General features: G+C 44.9%; 1 protein-coding gene across 14 annotated transcripts in view; it reads right to left on the bottom strand.

The window, feature by feature from the left end:
- Positions 1-20,344, bottom strand: part of plekha6 (pleckstrin homology domain containing, family A member 6) — a 291,418-nt gene that overhangs the window by 110,015 nt on the left and 161,059 nt on the right. The gene's annotated exons all lie outside the window — the stretch shown is intronic.

Raw genomic sequence — 20,344 nt, forward strand, 5'->3', positions numbered from 1 at the left:
TCAGTCAGGTACTGGTGACTTAGTGGCCAGCAACCTGTCTCGGTAATGAAGCACCAAGTCTTGCCGATAAAGCTATTTTATAATAACTCGCTGCTTGCAAGTCTGTGGTAAGACCTGCCTAATCCTCGACAGTGATTGCAAAGCCGTCAACTGCTGCTGTCTCCTCCAATTTGCACTAATGAATTACTGTGTGAAATAGTTCACCCTTTAAGTCCCACACCTTCAACACATCAAGAGGAAAAGAAGCAACAGCAAAAGGCACTAAATGTAGGGTCGGTGGGATCTGCAGGCAGTGCTATAAAGAGCAGTTGACTTTGTACAATCACAAAAGGGTCATAGCACCGGGAGGCATCAGTGGCCCGCATCTGGCGGCGTCAGTGGCCCGCACCGGCCGACGTCAGTGGCCCGCACCGGCCGACGTCAGTGGCCTGCACTGGCCGACGTCAGTGGCCTGCACTGGCCGACGTCAGTGGCCCGCACTACTCTACCACGGCTTGGCGATTGAACCTGTCACTTAGCTGCAGAAATTGAGAAGGTACCAAATTCTACCCCAGCTAGAGGCCAAAAATCCCACGCCAATACTTTTAGCGGGGAAGTTCTCCCCAGTATCCAGGCCTATATCCTTATTACAGACGCTGGGCTGTCACGTTTTCAAAAGGGACTTCACTCCAAAGGTACTTCTTTGCCTTTAAAGTGCAATGGGAATCCTGGAATATGTAGAACAGTAGAGCACAGGACAGGCCACTCGGCCCGTGATGTTGTGCCGATCTTGATGCCAAGTTATACTAAATATCCTCCTCCTGTGTATTATCCACATCCCTCCATTCCCTTCATATTCATGTGTCTATCTAAAAGCCTCTTAAACTCCACCAAACTGCCTGCTTCCACCACTACCCCTGATAACCCATTCCAGGCACCTACCCCCCTCTGCGTAAAAAAACTTGCCCCTCACGTTTCCTTTAAACTTCCCCCCTTTAACCTTAAAAGCATGTCCTCTGGTATTTGACATTTCTACCCTGGGGTCAAGATTCTGACTGTCTACCCTGTCTCTGCCTCTCACAACTTTAAAAACCTCTCTCAGGTCTCCCCTCAGCCTCCAACGTTCCAGGGAGAACAACCCAAGTTTGTCCAACCTCTCCTTATAGATCATACCCTCTGATCCAGGCAGCATCCTGGTAAACTTCTTCTGCACCCTCTCCACAATCTCCACATCCTTCCTACAGTGGGGCGACCAGAACTGCACACAATGCTCCAAGTGCGGTCTGACTAAAGTTTTTCTAGCTGCAGTATGACTTCCTTACTCTTACACTCAACACCCCTACCAATGAAGGCAAGCATGCCATACGCCTCCTTTACTACCTTATCCACTTGCGTAGCCACTTTCAGTGAAAAGTGAAAAGGGTAGTGGTAGACACTATATAAATGCAAGTTCATCTTTCTTTGTCGGGTAAACAACAGAGGCTTAAAACCAGTCTCAGTCCCCCTAAAATTAGTAGAAATGGAATGCAAAAGACTGACTTCTGGTAAATTGAAGTGATGGAGAGATGAAGTTTAATGGATCTCACTGAAACAAAGGCCTCTGCGAGGAACTGACAAAGTAGATGCCAAAAGATCGTTTCTCTTGGGATATGAGAACTGCGTTGAGGAGAGATTTCCTTCCTCCGTATGCTGTAAATCTTTGGCATTCTCTCCTGCAGAACGTTGTGGATGCTCTGTCAATGAGTATGCTCAGGACTCAGAGACGTAGGACTTCCAACAGTAAAGGACTCACATGGGGAATGGGCGGGCAAGTGGGCGAAGTAGATCAGCCGCATGGCAGAGCAGATTTGAGGCCTCCTATAGCTCCACTTTACAACCCTTTTAACAATGTGGCTCATTGCATTTTGAGCTGTGATTACACACGATTACATTATTTCTATTGCAGCATGTGGAACTGTCCGGTGGCCCTGGATGAAAGGTGGAGGTGTTTGGCGATTGGCAGTTTTGGGGTGGAGAGGGTTGGGTTGGCTCTGGCAGACTCTTACAGTCAAATAGCCTGCCAGTGGCCAGAGTCAAGGCACATGTTGTGGATGTACATGATGCTGAGGCCCAAGTCGGGAAATAATCAGGGCAGAGGTTGATGGAGGAAAGGTGTAGGTGGAGGGAGATACTGCCGCATCACTTTTCAGAGATACCTTAATGTCGATAAATAAACTGCAGATGCTGGAAATCTAAAATAAAAATAGTAAATGCTGGAAATACTCAACAGGTCAGGACAGATCTACCTGGTTGTGATCTTGCACTTTCTCTGTAGCTGTGACACTTTACTCTGTACTGTTATTGTTGTTACCTGTACTACCTCAATGCACTCTGTACTAACTCAATGTAACTGCACTGTGTAATGAATTGACCTGTATGATCGGTATGTAAGACAAGTTCTTCACTGTACCTCAGTACAAGTGACAATAATAAACCAATACATGTGTGGGAAGAGAAACAGTTAATGTTTCAGGTCGAAGAAGCTCTGATGAAAGGACTTCAACCCGAAACGTTAACTCTGTTCCTCTTCCCACAGATGCAGCCTAACCTGCTGATTATTTCCAACACGTTCTGGTTTTATTTTGAACTATTTGTTGGTGACCCAGTCTTCACTCCCTCAGTTTTCTGCTGGAGTTACTGTCACTGTTACAGGTGGAATAAATCTATATCTTGTTGTGGTGGGTTAGCACATAACAGGCAACATAAATGAATGCCTGTCACTTGCAGAAGACATGCCAAAAATATACAAATCCGTAAAAAGAGTAAGCGAGCCAGAGGCACAGACAGAGGGAGACAGAAGAGTGCAGTGGCAGTGGTGCGGCTGGTAGAGCTGTGGCCTCCTCGGCTCCAGCGACCCAGGTTCAATCCTGACCTCCGCTGCTGTGTGGAGTTTGCAAGTTCTCGCCGTGACCATGTAGTTTTCCCTGAGTGCTCCTATTCTCTCCCTCGCCCCAAGGACAAATGGCTGGTGGGTTAATTGGCCACTGTAAATTTCCCCTCAGTATAGCTGGGTTATACAATATGGGGTATGCTAATGGGATTGTAGGAAGAATAGTCACAGGGAAAAGCTGTGAGGCAGTATAAACTCAAAGAGTCGAATGGCAGTATAAACTCAATGGGTCGAATGGCCTTTTTCTCTGTCCTAACGTAAATTGGTTTATTATTGTCACACATCCCGAGGTACAGTGAAAAACTGTGTTGCATACCATCCATACAGATCATTTCATCACATCAGTACATTGAGGGAGTACAAGAGAAAACAATAACAGAATGAAGTGTTACAGTTACAGAGAAAGTGCACTGCAGGCAGACAATAAGGTAATATAGAGATACAGAAGTAACCAGAGAGAAGGGGGAGGGGGGGAGAGAGGGAGCAAGGGGCAGGAAGGGAGGGGGAAGTGCTGGAAGGGAGGGGCAGGGACAGAGCAAGAGAGAGACAAAGAGATAAACAGAAATAATGAGCATTGGAGAAAGAGACGGACAGAAAGTTACATTGGAAGTATGGAGTGAGTAGGTAGGTAAACAACTTTCAAGACCAAAAGCAGATTACTAGGCTTTGGTATATAATTCACCATCACTCACTGCTCAACCCTGTGAAGGCCTGAAGAATCACACTCTTAAGACACCAATATCGTGTCTTTACTTAAATATTTTTCTTTTTACTAAACTTCCAGTAATTGTAGGGTTTCCTTACTACTTTTCCACAATTATGAAAACTAAAATAGTGATGTAGTTAAGCAGGACATCGACCGCCACGGGAGCAGGAGTGGTTCATTTACTCCCTCCAGCTGTTCCACCATTCAGTGAGTTCCTGGCTGATCTGTGACCCAGTTCCAAATATCCACCTTTCCCTCATATCCCTTAATGTCTTTAGTTAACAAAAATCTAACCATCTCAGTTTTAAAATAAACATTTGATGTTGGAAATTAGTTCCAATTTTCTACCACCCTGTGTGTTGAAGTGTTTCTTAACTTCTCTCTTGATATGGCAGACTCTAATTTTTAGACTGTCTCTCCTGATCCCAGACTCCCCAACTAGTTCCCCATTGGTGACTTGTAATTAACTCACCCCTTAACTTTCTAGTTTCTGTAAGCTAATCCTTGCAGTCCTGGTATTATTCTAGAAAACCTATGCTGTGTTCCCTCTCCGAAGTGTGCACCAGGAATGTTGACAGTGCAGTCTGACGTTACAACTATTGACAATTTCCAGCTCCCCCATCATCTCGGTCCATCCGCATACTTTAGAAATAATAGACAGCAATCCGTTAGCCTTTGAAAAAAAACTTGCTCCTCTAACACTGCAGACTGGCCCAACTTGCTGCACAGGACTGATTATCAAACAAAACTTGATACTGAGCACATAAGAAGATACAAGGAGAGGGGACCAAAAACTTGGTCAAAGAGGTAGGTACGTATGACAGAGGGAGGGAGACAGAGATGGAGGGAGAGAGACAGAGAAGGGGTGGGGGGGGGGGGAAGAGAGAGAGTGAGAGAGAGAGTGAGAGAGAGAGAGGCAGTAAACCTTGGCACAAGGTAAATGCAGGAACTTGGATGATTTCCAGTATGATAAAGCTCAGTAACAAATCACCAGCCTCAATATTGGGACAGCTTGTTCCGTTATTCCAACAAACAATTCGTTTTTATTATGGCACCCAGTCACCAAATGATTGCCCACTGCTGCAGCACATTCAGGTTCTCAATAAAATACCTCAAAAAAATAAATGCAATGCAGAATCAGATCGCAAAAGGTAATACAAAGTATATAAGCTGAGACCTTGGGCAAATAGGTATTCACACATGACTTCATATAATGCTAGAACAATACATTGCATGGTATACACACAGACACACAAACCCCCTCACCATCCTGGTCAGTTATTATTGCGAATTATTTTCTTAATAGAAACACGTGTGCATTTGAACCATAAACAGAATGCTGTCGTGTAACAGAATTCAATTCTGCTGGTGATATTGAAACATGAGCAAACTAGGTCAAGCCTCTTTTTTTCCCAACAATGGCATATGATACGGTTCAACAGTTGGAAGCAAATTCAGTGAGAGCTGGAGAGAAGAAGCTGCAATTAGTCAGACGTGGATAGTAAAGTGATTGATGGCATTTCATCAAATTACTTGGTGAGTTTCAAGTTGCTTGATGCTTCCAAATGCACAAGCACTTTAGCTGAGTTATCCACGGCTGAGATTAAGTTTTGGACTGAGGAGAATTTGATGGTCATGGGGACTGGGCAGGAAAACACGTGTTGAGGTCAAAGCTTGGCTAAAACATGATCTTAATGAATGGCAGACTAGGCTCAAGGGGCTGTGTGACCTGCTCCTGCTCCCAATTCTAATGTTCTTATGTATGCACACACAAATTTAATGATTTAAGCCCTGCAGTGAAAGAACATGAGACAGCTACTTCAAGGAGGTGGACAATATGTATCTGTGTTTCCATCTTCCAGGATGTCAAGGGCTGCATTTATTTCCCCATCACCCACCACCCTTGAGAAGATGATGGCGAGCACCTTTCTTGAACTAACTGAAGCCTCAAATCCACCATTCAAATTCACATCCACTACCGCCATAAAGGACAAGGGCAGCAGGTGCTTGGGAACACCACCAGCTATATGTTCCCCTCCAAGGCATACACCATCCTGACTTGGAAATATATCAAAGGTCCTTCACCATCGCTGGGTCTAAATCCTGGAACTCCTTGCCCAACAGCACTGTGGGAGTCGCTTCACCAGAAGGACAAGGCACGTACAATAACATTTAAAAGACATTTGGATAAGCATATGGATATGAAGGGTTCAGAGGAATATGGGCCAAACATGGGAAAATGGGGACTAGCTTGGTGGGCACCATGGTCAGCATGGATTGATGGGCTGAAGGGCCTGGTTCCCTGCTGTATGACCAAGGACTGTAACAGTTCATGGTAGTGCCTCATAACCACCTTCTCAAGGTGGACTTGCCGGCGAAGATACGGTTCCAAAAAAATTAATAAATAATGTGAAGGGTGTTGCTAAGTTTGGAGTTCCAGGATTTATACCCAACAATAGTGAAGAAATGATGATACATTTTCAAGTTAGAACAGTGCGTGGCTTAGATAAGAATCTGTAAGTGGTGGTGTTCTGACAATGCCCTTGTCCTTGTTGGTAGAGATGGCAAGTTTGGGAGGTGGTGTTGGTGGACCCTGGGTGTGTAACTGTAGTGTGTTTTGTAGCTGGCATATGTTGCAGCCACAGTGTGTGGCAGCAGAGACAATGAACGTTTACAGTGGTGGATGGGGTGCCAATCAAGTGGGCTGCTTTGTCCTGGATAGTGTCGAACTCCTTGAGAGTTGTTGGAACTGAACTCATCCAGACCAGGGAAAAGTATTCCATCACACTGCCGACTTGTGTGCACGTGGAATAGTTTTGGGAAGTCAGGTGATGAATTTAAAAGAAACCTAGAGAAACACTAGAGGGTGAAAGGTTACAACAACCAAGAGGAATGGGAGAAGGCTACAACAGAGCATAAACACAACACACCCCAGTTGAAGGGAATAGTGTTGTGGTGCAAGATCTATTAAATTCTAATGAGCTAGTCTCTATAAAAGGATGTAAATAACCTGGGCTGCACCTTAATCTTGCCAGAAACTAAATGGAAGCAGTGATAAAGGGGAAGAGACAAGCCAAGTGGGTGGGTAGACAGAGCTCAATTGGGAGGAACACTAGATCACCCACTTTACAACGGAGAAAGACAGATCTGGAAATGTTTCATTAATGGTGCAAGACTAGGTGTGGACACAGAAATTTACTTAAAATTAGAATATAAAACATAGAACAGTACAGCACAGGAACAGGCCCTTTGACCCATGATATTGTGTTGAATTAAGCTTACGGTGCCTAATTAAAATAATCCCTTCTGCCTGCACATGGTCCATATCCTTCCATTCTCTGCATATTCATGCGCCTATCTAAGAACCTCTTAAACGCCTCTAACGCACCTGCCTCCACCACCACCCCTGGCAGCGCAGTCCAGGCACCCACATACTGGGGTAAGTTATAATCTGCACACCTTGGGGACGTAAGAGGTAACTGGAGCACCCAGAGGTCGCAGGGAGAACGTGCACAACCCACACAGGAGGTCAGGATTGAACCTGGGTCACTGGAGCCGTGAGGCAGCAGCCCTACCAGCCGTGCCAACAAGTCACAACCTCCCAATCCTTGCCAAAGATGACAAACCCAAGGCAGAAATGATGTGGTTCTGCCTGAGACTCACCAATGCTCTATAGCTGGCCAACCCCGCTGCTGTTACACTACCTGCTCTCATCAACCGGGAGAAAGTTAATTATTACCGAGCCAGAGAACAAAGTTCGCAGGCTTGGTTAAGAAATATTTGAAATAAAAGAAAGAGGCAGGCTATTTCACATCATGGTTTCGATCATACGATGCCACGACTGCGGGGGAATAAAAACAAGCCCTGCTGATTGGAGCTAATCATTGAGACACAAATTAGGCCAGTTATCGATTCCAGGTGAATGAACATTTCAAAGTGAATCTATCCAATCAACTGTCTGGGTTTCAGTTAGTCTGACCTGCCAATGGGGCGTACACGTGCACACACAATGTTCAGTGAATTTCATAGCCCTGTTGGTTAAGTGGGAAATACTTACTGAAAGATGAGGAAATTAATATTTGAGCAGATAAATAATGACACAGTGTGCATATTATTACTCAAGGCAATCTGGCTCCTCTACACAACACACACAAAACTCAATTAACTTCTTGTGATGTTTGAAAAGAACAAGATAGAGAAATGAAAGATATCAATGAGCTTGAAAGAGTGCAGAGTAAATTTACAAGGATGTTGCCAGGACTTGAGGACCTGAGTTATAAGGAAAGATTGAATAGGTTAGGACTTTATTCCCTGGAGCGCAGGAGAATGAGGGGAGATCTTACAGAGGTATGCAAAACTGTGAGGGGTATAGATAGGGTGAATGCATGCAGGCTTTTTCCCCTCAGGTTGGGTGAGACTAGAACTAGAGGTCATAGGTTAGGGTGAAAGGTGAATCTGAGGGGAAACTTCTTCACTCAGAGGGTGGTGCGAGTGTGGAACGAGCTGCCAGTGGAAGTGGTAGATGCGAGTTCAATTGTAACATTTAAGAGAAGTTTGGATAGGTGCATGGAAGGGAGGGGTTGGGGGGGATATGGTCCGGGTGCAGGTAGATGGGACTAGGCAGAAGATCAGGTCAGCATGGACTAGATGGGGCGAAGGGCCTGCTTTTGCGCTGTAGTACTCTATGAAAGCACAGGAAGTTTGTGCTTAGTGACAGTGTATTACCGTCAGCACATGACTTAAGAGGATCATTTTTATTTTGAGGAAATGGAAAATGCTGGAACTTTCAATCCAACTTCCCCCCCTCCCCCTGCCCCAACCCCACACCAGTACATCACCACAATAAGACAGAGAGGAGAAAGAAGGGGTTGGTGAAGGGACTTTCACTGGTGGCAAGAGTATGGGGTGGTGGAAACTACCAGCGTCAGTTGAATTGTACGCTGAATGTTTATCCAAACTCCAACCCAGAAAGTACATTACACCACTTCATTGAAATGTACAGGAAGGAAGGGAGGAATAGACACCCAGCCTTTGAGTTGCCCTGATTCATATCTTAACGCCTGTAACCCATTTCAATTTTGACATTTTCAAATGATACCAGTGTAACCATTTTCGACAGGAGTGGGGGAAAGGGGATGGGTCATAGAGTCATACAGAACAGAAACAGGCCCTACGCCCCAACTGGTCCATGCTGACCAAGATTCCCATCTAAGCTAGTCCCATTGCCCGCATTTGGCAGGCACGGTAGTGTAGGGGCAGGCACGGTAGTGTAGAAGTTAGCGTAACGCTTTACAGTGCCAGCGACCCAGGTTCAATTCCGGCCACTGTCTGTCGGGAGTTTGTACGTTCTCCCCGTGTCTGCATGGGTTTCCTCCGGGTGCTCCGGTTTCCTCCCACATTCCAAAGACATACGGGTTAGGAAGCTGTGGCCATGCTCCGAGACCTAGGACTCAACACCCCCCTCTGTAACTGGATCCTTGACTTTCTAACAAACAGACCGCAATCAGTTAGGATAGGCAGCAATACCTCCGGCACGATTATTCTCAACACTGGTGCCCCACAAGGCTGCGTCCTCAGCCCTCTACCCTACTTCCTATACACTCATGACTGTGTGGCCAGGTTCTGCTCTAAATCCATCTACAAGTTTGCAGATGATACCACCGTTGTAGGCCGTATCTCAAATAACGATGAGTCGGAGTACAGGAAGGAGATAGAGACTTAGTGGAATGGTGTCATGACAACAACCTTTCCCTCAATGTCAACAAAACAAAAGAGCTGGTCATTGACTTCAGGAAAGGGGGCAGTGTACATGCACCTGTCTACATCAATGCTGCTGAGGTCAAGAGGGTTGAGAACTTCAAGTTCCTGGGAGTGAACATCACCAACAGCCTGTCCTGGTCAAATCACGTAGATGCCACGGCCAAGAAAGCTCACCAGCGCCTCTACTTCCTCAGGAGGCTAAAGAAATTTGGTTTGTCCCCTTTGACTCTCACCAACTTTTACCAATGCACCATAGAAAGCATCCTATCTGGATGTATCACGGCTTGGTACATCAACTGCTCTGCCCAGGACCGCAAGAAACTGCAGAGAGTTGTGGACACAGCCCAGCGCATCATGGACACCAGCCTCCCCTCCTTGGACTCTGTCTTTACCTCTCGTTGTCTTGGTGAAGCAGCCAGCATAATCAAAGACCCCACCCACCCGGGACATTCTCTCTTCTCTCCTCTCTCCTCTTCCATTGGGTAGAAGATACACGAGCCTGACGGCACATACCACCAGACTTAAAGACAGCTTCTACCCCACTGTGATAAGACTATTGAACGGTTCCCTTATATGATGAGATGGACTATGAGCTTACAATCTACCTTGTTGTGACCTTGCACCTTATTGCACTGCACTTTCTCTGTAGCTGTGACACTTTACTCTGCACAGTTATTGTTTTTACCTGTACTACATCAATGCACTCTGTACTGACTCAATGTAACTGCACTGTGTATTGAATTGACCTGTACGATCAGTATGCAAGACAAGGTTTTCACTGTGCCTCGGTACAAGTGACAATAATAAACCAATACCAATGCTACGTTGGCGCTGGAAGCGTGACGACACTTGCAGGCTGTCCCCAGAACACCCAACACAAAAGATGCATTTCACTGTGTGTTTCAATGTACATGTGACCAATAAGGATACCTTATCTTATCTTGGTCCATATCCCTCTAAACCTTTCCTATCCAAGTACCTGTCCAAGTACCTTTTAAATGTTGTTAATGTACCTGCCTCAACCACTTCCTCTGGCAGCTCATTCCACATACTGACCACTCTCTGGGTGAAAGTTGCCCCTCAGATTCCTATTAAATCACTCCCCTCTCACCTTAAACCTATGCCCTCTGGCTCATGATTCCCCAACCCTGCTGAAAAGACTGTGTGCATTCAACCTATCTATGCCCCTCATGATGTTATACACTATGAGATCACCCCTCATTCTCCTGTGGTCCCATGAAACAAGTCCCAACCTGCTCAACCATAACTCAGTCCTTTGAGTCCCGGCAACATCCGCGTAAATCTCCTCTGCAGCTTAATGGCATCTTTCCTATAGGAGGGTCCTGTTGGTGGTGGGGAGGTGGGGGGGGGTGGGGAGAAGGAGGGTGGATGACGTGTAGGTGGGGGTATGGGTGTTATGGGTAAGGGTTTGGGTCGTGTTGATGGGGAAGTGGGTGGGTGTTGTAAGGCTGTGGCAATGAGGTGGGTGTTGCTGGGATGGAAGAAGAAGGGCGAGTCCTGTGGCGATGGAGGGAGTAGGGGGAGGAGGAGCGAGTGAGGTGCCGGGTGGAGGGCAGAGGTTGGGTTGCTATGTGTAATAGGGCATAGGGAGGAGGGCGTGATTTGTTGGGGGGGGGGGGCTGGGGATTATAGGGAAGAAGGAATGAGGGCAGGTGTTTTGGCGAGGAGACTGGGGGCTGCAGAGTGGGAGGAGCAGGGTCCCTGATTCCCACCAGCCACAGGAGGATCTGCTTCCTAATGTCACCCACGGACAGCCTGACTCCAATGTTAATAGTATGACCCTCGTTCTGCTATTAACCCTCCCCCCCCCCCCCCCCCCCACCGATCAAGCAGACTTACTCCTTCCCCCCTCCCCCAGCTCTTTTAAAACACCACAATTGGATCTGTTCTCAAGGGAATACACACCTTGTCTACATTTAACCCTTTCAACCCCAGTAGAAATCTGGTACACCTGCCCAGTAGCCTCCCCATCCTCTCTGAAGCATGGTAATGCAGGCAGCGTCTACTCTGTTAGGAAACCCCACATCCACTGTGCTACTATCAAAGTCAAAGTCAAGTCATATGCACAAGTGGAAAACTTACTTCAATTCAATTCTTCATTTCAGTTTTGAAATCAGCACTTTCTAGATTTATTTTGCATTAGTTACCTATAAACATAGATAAATCTGAAACTATTGTCCAAAAATGAAGATTTCTGCTGATGCTTTTTCATATAACTATTTCAATGTTTTTTTGAAGGAAAGTCACTGGCAGAACAACTGAAATGATCTAAATGACAATATAAATGACACTGACTGAGAAACACCTTTAGCAATGTACTGTGTCCCCATTTTACCCTTCACACAGAAGAGTAATTGTCTTCATTATGGCAGCAGAGGAATACACAAAAAGGTAAGTTAAAAAATATAGTTATGTATTGTGTAATTTCATTATTTTCTGATAATGCAGTTGTGATTGTAGCTAATCTGCTGTAATTTTGCATTTAAATAAATATATGAATTTCTCCCCGTGACTGCGTGGGTTTCCTCCGGGTGCTCCGGTTTCCTCCCACATTCCAAAGACATACGGGTTAGGAAGTTGTGGGCATGCTGTGTTGGCGCCAGAAGCGTGCCCTTAGAACATTCTAGGCAAAGATGCATTTCACTGTGTTTCGATGTACGTGTGACTAATAAAGATACCTTACCTATCTTATCTCGTAACAATAAAAAACTTACTTGCAGCAGCATCACAGGCACCTAGCATCAGATAAGCAGCATTCACAAGAAAATGCTGCTTCTTGGCTAATTCACAACTATAAGGATGAGCCCCAAGATTCAAGAGTTCACTGCATCTCAATGTACTGGAACTAATATTTATTTTAAATTGGAACCCTGTGGTGCTGTCTTTGAAGCCTGACTTGGTGTGCAGTCTGCTTCATACAGCGAATTGAAGTACCCCCTCCAGAGATTTCAAAGACACTTTTGTGCCAACATTGTTTGAATCATACCACTAATTGCAGCCAATTTGAATTGTGAAACAGCCTGTAAAAGGTGGGTGTCATTACAGTCGAATTATTGACACCATGCTGATCAGGAATGACAGATTTAGCAATCCTTTACTGAGTTATTGGGACTGATGCAACTGTGGAGATTGTGCCTCCAGGAACAGCTTTCTTTAAGCATGGTGATTTTGTGGCTGGTTGGGAATGTGTAGGGTGAGAGGAATTGGCCATTTTGGTCCACTATGCTCACCTGACTTCATTAGAATATAGCGAATCTGTCCCCCCACTTTACTTACCCATTCCTTGTGCTTTGATGACCTTACATAACAAAACTCTAGCAATCTCCCATATAACACCAACTGCTCCCCAGGATCCACAGGCTGACAGAAGGGCTATTAATGAGGAATAGTTAATAAAATTTACCATAATGAGGAATGGTTAATAAAACGAATCATTAATAAAATTGACATAACTATGGCCTGGAACTTAGTTTGCGTAAAGGTCAGAAAAAACAAAAATCGATCAGTCAAAAATCACGTCAACCAACTTTGTGCACATTTCTGGAAGAGTTAACAGCAGGCACTAATATCGTACAGCCTCTTTAGCCTGTGCCTTATGTATATCCTAACATTACTTCCTTGCGTTCTTATGTCCAAATGATGTCAACAGTGGTGCAAAGACCAAAGTTCATCTCCACCAAGGTTGTCACCCGCATTGATCTGAGTCACAACTGACCACTGACAGAAGAGCCAGCTTTCACCAGCTCAAACTGAACCTTTACAGTGTCAGACATCCCTCCTGCAATTACAGGTAGAGTGCTGTACAACTCCCTGCAGAAGCAACTTCAGTTAGACCGGCCCAAGGAAACCAGCTGCCCCACCTCCAGGTACTCACAGCAGGACCCCCCTCCACTCAAAACTAAGGGGCCAGAAGTGACCAGAAGGGGTCCACCAGAAATGAGTTAAAAAGGGGGAATACATCTGACTAAAGAGGTGATGTCCAACACCTTCTCTGCCTTTTCTCAACAGCTCTGACTTCAGAAATCTTTATAGGGTCACACACAATACAACCAACTAGGTGGGGAATGCTGCTGAGAAATAGTGTGGGCTATAACAATGAGAAGAGTGTCAGAGTTCTGCTGCAGAGGGGTATTGAGGGGCCTGCACAGTGTTTGCAGTTGGAAGCTTCCTTGTGCAGAGAGGTGTTTCCGAGGACATGATTGCCCTCTCTGTGAACACCTGCACATATATTCTGCACTACAATCTGATGCTCTGCTCTCAGTGCGACTGCAAAGGTCTGACCCAAAAGGAAAGGTTGCCCAATTTGACAGGGGAGCCGCTTTTAACTATGTGTGGCCCCTCTCAGCAAAGACAGGCCGCAAGGATCCTGAGGCAAGGTTTCTGAAGTGACAGTCACCCTGACTTTGGCTTTGAGAGCAGCCCAAGCATTTGTCTGAGCGGTTTTCAGAGGTCACTAACTTCAAGCAGAAAACAAATACTAGTGTCTGCCATCAATCTCAGGAGAGTTGTGACGTCAATCCTCCAGGTAGGTGGTGTTCATTTTGTTTCTCTGACAGTTGCGGAACCAGAGCCAGCCCTATCATTTTAACAGACATCAATCACTGGTTTTGACCACTGCCCAGTTAAATCCTGGTTTTGGGTCAGAGTCAGGTATACTAACAGAACTGCTGGTCCTCCAGGATTCTCCTGGAATGCTCAAGAACTGAAGAGTCATCTCCAGGTTTTACTCTCAGCATGTCAGGAAAGAGAAAACAAAATGAACTTTTAACCCAGAGGTAGTAGGAATCTGGAATTCTGCCTGAAATGGTGAAAGAGGAGGAAACCTCTGCACATTTAAAAAGCACCGAGATGTGTACTTGATGAGCCATGGGCAGCAGGAGTAGAAGGTGGGATTAGACAGGGTTTGCTCTTATTCAGTTGGCACAGATGCAATGAGGCAAATGGTCTCCTCTGTATCGGAAACTTTCTATGATTCTGTGATAGACATCCAGGGTCTTCTCTCTCATCACCCCTCACCACTCCCCCTCTCCTCTCTATACTGGCCATCTCCCCGCTCTACTCCCAGTCCTGATGCAGGGTTTCAACGTGAAGCACCGACAATTCCTTTCCTTTTGAAGATGCTGCTCGGCTGAGTTCCTCCAGCAGATTGTTTGTTACTCCAGATTCCAGCATCTGCAGTCTCTTGTGGCTCCATTCCTCAATATCAGCTTTGTACCCCTCTGAGTTCAACATTACCCACCCTATATCCTCAGTCCCTTCCCCTCCATTTCATACTGCTCCCCCACATCATCATTTTTTGACCCTGTAAGATCTATATTGCCTTTTATAGTGTTCTTGCTTGCATATCTCCATGCCATCCTGATGTATACTCATCTTAGCCTCCCGTCCATGGACTCTTTCTACACTTCTCCCTGCCTTGGTAAAGCAGCCAACATAATCAAAGACCCCACCCTCCCCGGACATTCTCTCTTCTTCCCCCCTCCTATCGGGCAGAAGGTACAAAAGCCTGAAAGCACATACCACCAGGTTTCTATCCCACTGTTATAAGACCATTGAACAGACCTCTTGTGCAATAAGATGGACTCTTGACCTCACAGTTTACCTCATCATGGCCTTGCACCTTATTGTCTGCCTGCACTGCACTTTCTCTGCAACTGTAACACTTTATTCTGCATACTGTTATTGCTTTTCCCTTGTACTACCTCGATGTACTGATGTGATGAAATGATCTGTATGCATGGCATGTAAAACAAAGTTTTTCATTGTACCTCGGAACATGTGACAATAATAAAGCAATTTTTCCCCCTTTTTTAAACAAGACCATTTATTTTGCACATGCACAAGAACAAAAGCTCTCCAAGTCTACCAAACAGACAAACCAATTGTAAGCCACACAAAGGGCAGGTGACTGGACGAGTAGCAAAAGAAGCAGGTTGGAAGGAGTTCTTTAAGAGAGGAGAGAGAGACTGGGAGGGGTTTGGGGGGATGCAGAGTTTTGGGCCTTGGCAGCTGACGGCAGAGCCATCAACAACGGAGCTACTACACTCAGGGATGTGCAAAAGGCTTCCAAGTTCCACACACTCCCTCTCTCCAGATGACTTATCTTTTCTCAACTGCTCTGGAATTACTTATAGGATATCATTTCTTCCTTGCAGAATGTGAACATTGTTGGCTGACACCTTGCAACCTTCATAAAATTAACACCCAATGAGGTGACTGAATCCCCACAAATAGGCCAGACTGCCACAATCACCATGGAAACGCACTCAGAGAGCCAAGGATCTCTCTGGTGCTGCGGATCGACATCTCCTGGGCCAAGGTCCAGATTAACGTGGGATTTTTTATAACCATATTAAAATGCCACAGATTTTCACTTGTGCTTTTGTATTTTCTTTCATCTCGTCTTTTCTAAAAATAAATCTTTTCAAGTTCAGAGCCCTGATTACCACAGAGTGCTTTTTGTACCGGTAAGTTCAGAACATTGTATTATTGACATTCCTTCAGTTTCAACACTGATGGAACTCAGAAGGCCAAATAGAATTGACAAGAGGTCACTAAATAAGCAGCAGAAGCTCTCTGGCTTTGCCCTCCCATATCATCTCCAAATCTCATCCACAGGAGCGATCACAAATGGGGGCCAACGAATATAGACTGAGATGATTAGGAACAGACTTTGAAACACATAACAATCAATATGCAACTGGTAAATGAGAAAGAGGTATCCCAGATGGAATCGTCTGGCTTTACCACCCAAACATAGAAATAAAGTTGTTGCTCTAGTGTTACACCAGACTGAGAGAGACTCCTTCACTTCCTCCCCCACACATAGCAACTTCCTTGCCTCTTTCAGCTGCGATCATTCTGGGAGACAACCTGAGCACCATCCTTTCCAGCCTCAATGCCAAACCTGGGAAACTTTCTAGGCAGCAACCTTTGATCTTGGGTCCACAATCACCATTTTGAATTGGCCAGAGGGCAGGAGCACAGAGTAAATCCAAGTTCAGTTTTTTTCATTATTAAGCATTCAAGGGATGTGGGCTTCGCAGGCTGAGCCAGCAGTGAATTGCCCATCACTGATTGCCCTTGAGAAGGTGGTGGTGAGCTGCCTTCTTAAACCGCTGCAGTCCTTGAGGTGTGGGTGTACCCACGATGCTATCAGGGAGGGAGTTCCTGGATTTTGGCCCAGTGACGGAGAAGGAATGGCGATATATTTCCAAATCAGGACGGCGTGTTGCTTGGAGAGCAACCTCCAGGTCTGGTGTTCCCAGCTTTTGCTGCTCTTGTCCTTTGCACTGGTAGAGGTGGGGTCTCCAGGTCAAACCCACAGGCCTCCAGATATAGAACATAGAACACTAAAGCGCAGTACAGGCCCTTCGGCCCACAATGTTGTGCCGACATTTTATCCTGCTCTAAGATCTATCTAACCCTTTCCTCCCACATAGCCCTCCATTTTTCTATCATTCATGTGGCTATCTAAGAGTCTCTCAAATGTCCCTAATGTATCTGCCCCCACAACCTCTGCTGGCAGTGCGTTCCAAGCACCCACCACACTCTGTGTAAAAAAAAACTTACCCCTGACATCCCCGTTATACCTTCCTCCTATCACCTTAAAATTATGTCCCCTCATGTTAGCCATTGTCGCCCTGGGAAAAAGCCTCTGACTGTCCACTCGATCTATGCCTCTTATTATCTTGTACACCTCTATCAAGTCACCTCTCATCCTCCTTCTCTCCAAAGAGAAAAGCCCTAGCTCATTCAACTTATCCTCATAAGACATGCTCTCCAATCCAGGTAGCATCCTGGTAAATCTCCTCTGCACCCTCTCCAGAGCTTCCACATCCTTCCTATAATGAGATGACCAGAACTGAACACAATACTCCAAGTGTGGTCTGACCAGAGTTCTATAGAGCTGCAACATCACCTTGTGTCTCTTGAACTCAATACCCTGACTAATGAAGGCCAACATACCATATGCCTTTTTAACAACCCTAGCGACCTGTGCGGTAACCTTGAGGGATCTATGGACGTGGACCCCAAGGTCCCTCTGTTCTGCCACACTGCTAAGAGTCCTGCCATTAACCTTGTATTCTGCCTTCAAATTCGATCTCCCGAAGTGTATCACTTCACACTTTTCCGGGTTGAACTCCATCTGCCACACTACCTGCATGAAGGGATGGCAGTGCTAGTGACCTTGCACCTTACTGCACTGCATTTTCTCTGTAGCTGTGACACTTTACTCTGTACTGTTACTGTTTTTACCTGTACTACATCAACGCACTTTGTACTAACTCAATGTAACTGCACTGTGTAATGAATTGACCTGTACGATCAGTTTGTAAGACAAGCTGCAATAATAAACCAATACCAATGAAATTCCAGGAGGTTTCATCAGACAAGGGCAACTGGAATTGTTCTCCTTCGAGCGCAAAGGGGAGATTTAGGAGAGCTGTTGAACAGATTTGATCGCATAAATAAGGAAAACCTGTTTCCAATGGCGGAGATTTGGCAAACAGAGGGTAAGTTTGAGAAGAACAAACCAGAGAACAGATAAAAAGAAATGTTATTGTGCACCAAGTTGTTATGACCTGAAATGTACTGCCTGAAGGGGTGGTGAAAGCAGATCCAATAAGAACTTTATAGAAAAGTTGTATAAATAACTGAGAGAGAAAGAGACTGGAAAAAGAACAGGGACTGTGGAAGTAATTGAATAGATTTTTCATAGGCATGATGGTTTGAAGTCAAGTTTGATTAGGCTAAGAAGAGATGACAAATGGGATGAATGAGATCCTTTAGATTCAGTATATGATTCCATAAAAAAAACACACACTGCAGACTCACAGTCCAACATTTTCTTTGAATCAAAAATCTATTTAAAATCCCTTCCTCCAACAACTTTAAGGGTAAGGCTGAGGGAACTGAGAACTTCCATGGTTAAATTGCAGAGACACACAGAGACACACACACACAAAGTGATTGATTCAATAGAGAGGACAAAGCGAAGAAGAGAGGTTGAGATGGCATAACCAGGTGAGTATGCAGGGCAAGTCCAGAGATAATGATGTTGTAAGCAGGTGACAGTTTTGGAAGGAGTCATACAAAGTATTGTAGTCTATCACCATGAATTTGAGGTTGTCTGTAAAACTGCTTATTCTAACAACCCCTCTTGTTTCACTGCCCAAGTTCAGTTTCTATCTGAAGTGCAAATATTTTCCTTCTGTGGCAAAGCCCCAATTGCCCAAAGTCACCATAACATCACATTTTAATTACATCCATAAAGCTATATATATATATATAGTATTTGTCCATTGCTAAATGAGGAGGAGAAGGTTCCAACACAGCTCCTCACATTGTTGAATCCTGTTAGAAGACAGGCAGGATCTAACCACCTCACACTGGTGCTCAACAGCCTCATCATCACCTGGTCTCAAACCATCAACATCTTGGTTGTCACCCTTGACCTGAAACTTACTGGACCAGCACATAAATACTGAAGCTACAAGAGTAGGTCAGAGATAGGGCATTCAGGTGTAAGTGACTCACTTTCTGATATCCCCAAACCTTTCCACCATCTACAAGGCAGAAGGGAAGTGCTCGATAGAATACTTTCCACTTGCCCAACAAATCTCAAGCATTGCGTAGCCCACTTTAACGGAGAGTAACCTGAGTGATCATCAGAATGATATTACGTGGAAGAATCCTTGTTCGGCTTAAGGGTACAGAAAATCATGGTGTTAGACTGATTGGGGAGATTCAGTATCTGCTCTTAATCAGAGCACACAGAATTAACGTATTGAGAAAACTGAGAGGAGGGTAGGAATCATCTTGTGCAATAAGTTCTGATGATCTGCAACGTGTTGACAGAAAGGACAGTGTAGCAGATGCAATCATGTTCTTTGGATGTACATTCGAAGGGAAAAGGTTTTCAGAGCTTTGGGGAGAAAAAATGCTTTTTTTCTGGATAGGTCTTTCAATACCCAGACAGGACAGGCACAAATGGCCTCTTTCTGTGCTTCAAGCATCTAATCGTAAAACATCTTAACCTCAGAAACAAACACAACATCAAATGGTTGAACAGGTTTTCAAAGCACCCCAAGGTCATCGAACTGAAATGTTTGTCCACAGATGCAGCCTGATCTGCTGAGTATTTCAATCCAATATTTTATTTGCGGTTTCCGTGATATGTTGTATTTTGCTTTCCGAAGGTCATCTCATAGTTGTTGGTTAACAATTTCTCTAGTTGGCTGCTCTGAGAAGACTATGTAGAAGCAAACAAAATACATTGAACCCAGGAGTACTATTGTCACCATGCCGTGTGCGTGGATGGAGCTGCTTTGTTACTATAGGGTCATGAAACAAGTGTGCTTCTCAGAAGACTGGAGTTAAAACAATTAACTAAAAATCTGCTCCCATGCTGATGTATATGTGTCAAGAGTTTGGGAGCGATGGAATTGAAACACACCAGCACCAACACAATGCAGATCAGCGTAACTAGAGCTTGATCAGTTTACAAAGGTAGACCCCAATGTAAATGTGGATGTCAAAGTTTAGCATAATCAGTCAGTAGGAAATATGGATTTAAAGGCAGGAACAGCTAAAGATCAAACACTATAAATATATCTCTAACAGGAGGGTCAAATCAGATTGCAACATGTTCACACCCACACAGACATTTTTTGACAACAGCACAGATTTAAATCAAAGCATGCTGTTTCCATTATATCAATGTGTAATGCACAAATACCAGGGAGTGCATGCAACATTAAAGAATGAATAGGAATTTATGACTCATACCAAGTTCATTAACTGGGATTTTCAATAATTGTCGTATAATACAGTAATTTACTGCAGCTAAGCACAATGATTCAGCTGCATTTTTGTTTTAAATCTCCCTTTGTTAGCCGGGCATTGCACATATTCAAGAGAGTGATGCATTACACAACAAATATAGT

This window comes from Pristis pectinata, chromosome 20, assembly GCF_009764475.1.
Source record: "Pristis pectinata isolate sPriPec2 chromosome 20, sPriPec2.1.pri, whole genome shotgun sequence".
Classification (NCBI taxonomy): Eukaryota; Metazoa; Chordata; class Chondrichthyes; order Rhinopristiformes; family Pristidae; genus Pristis; species Pristis pectinata.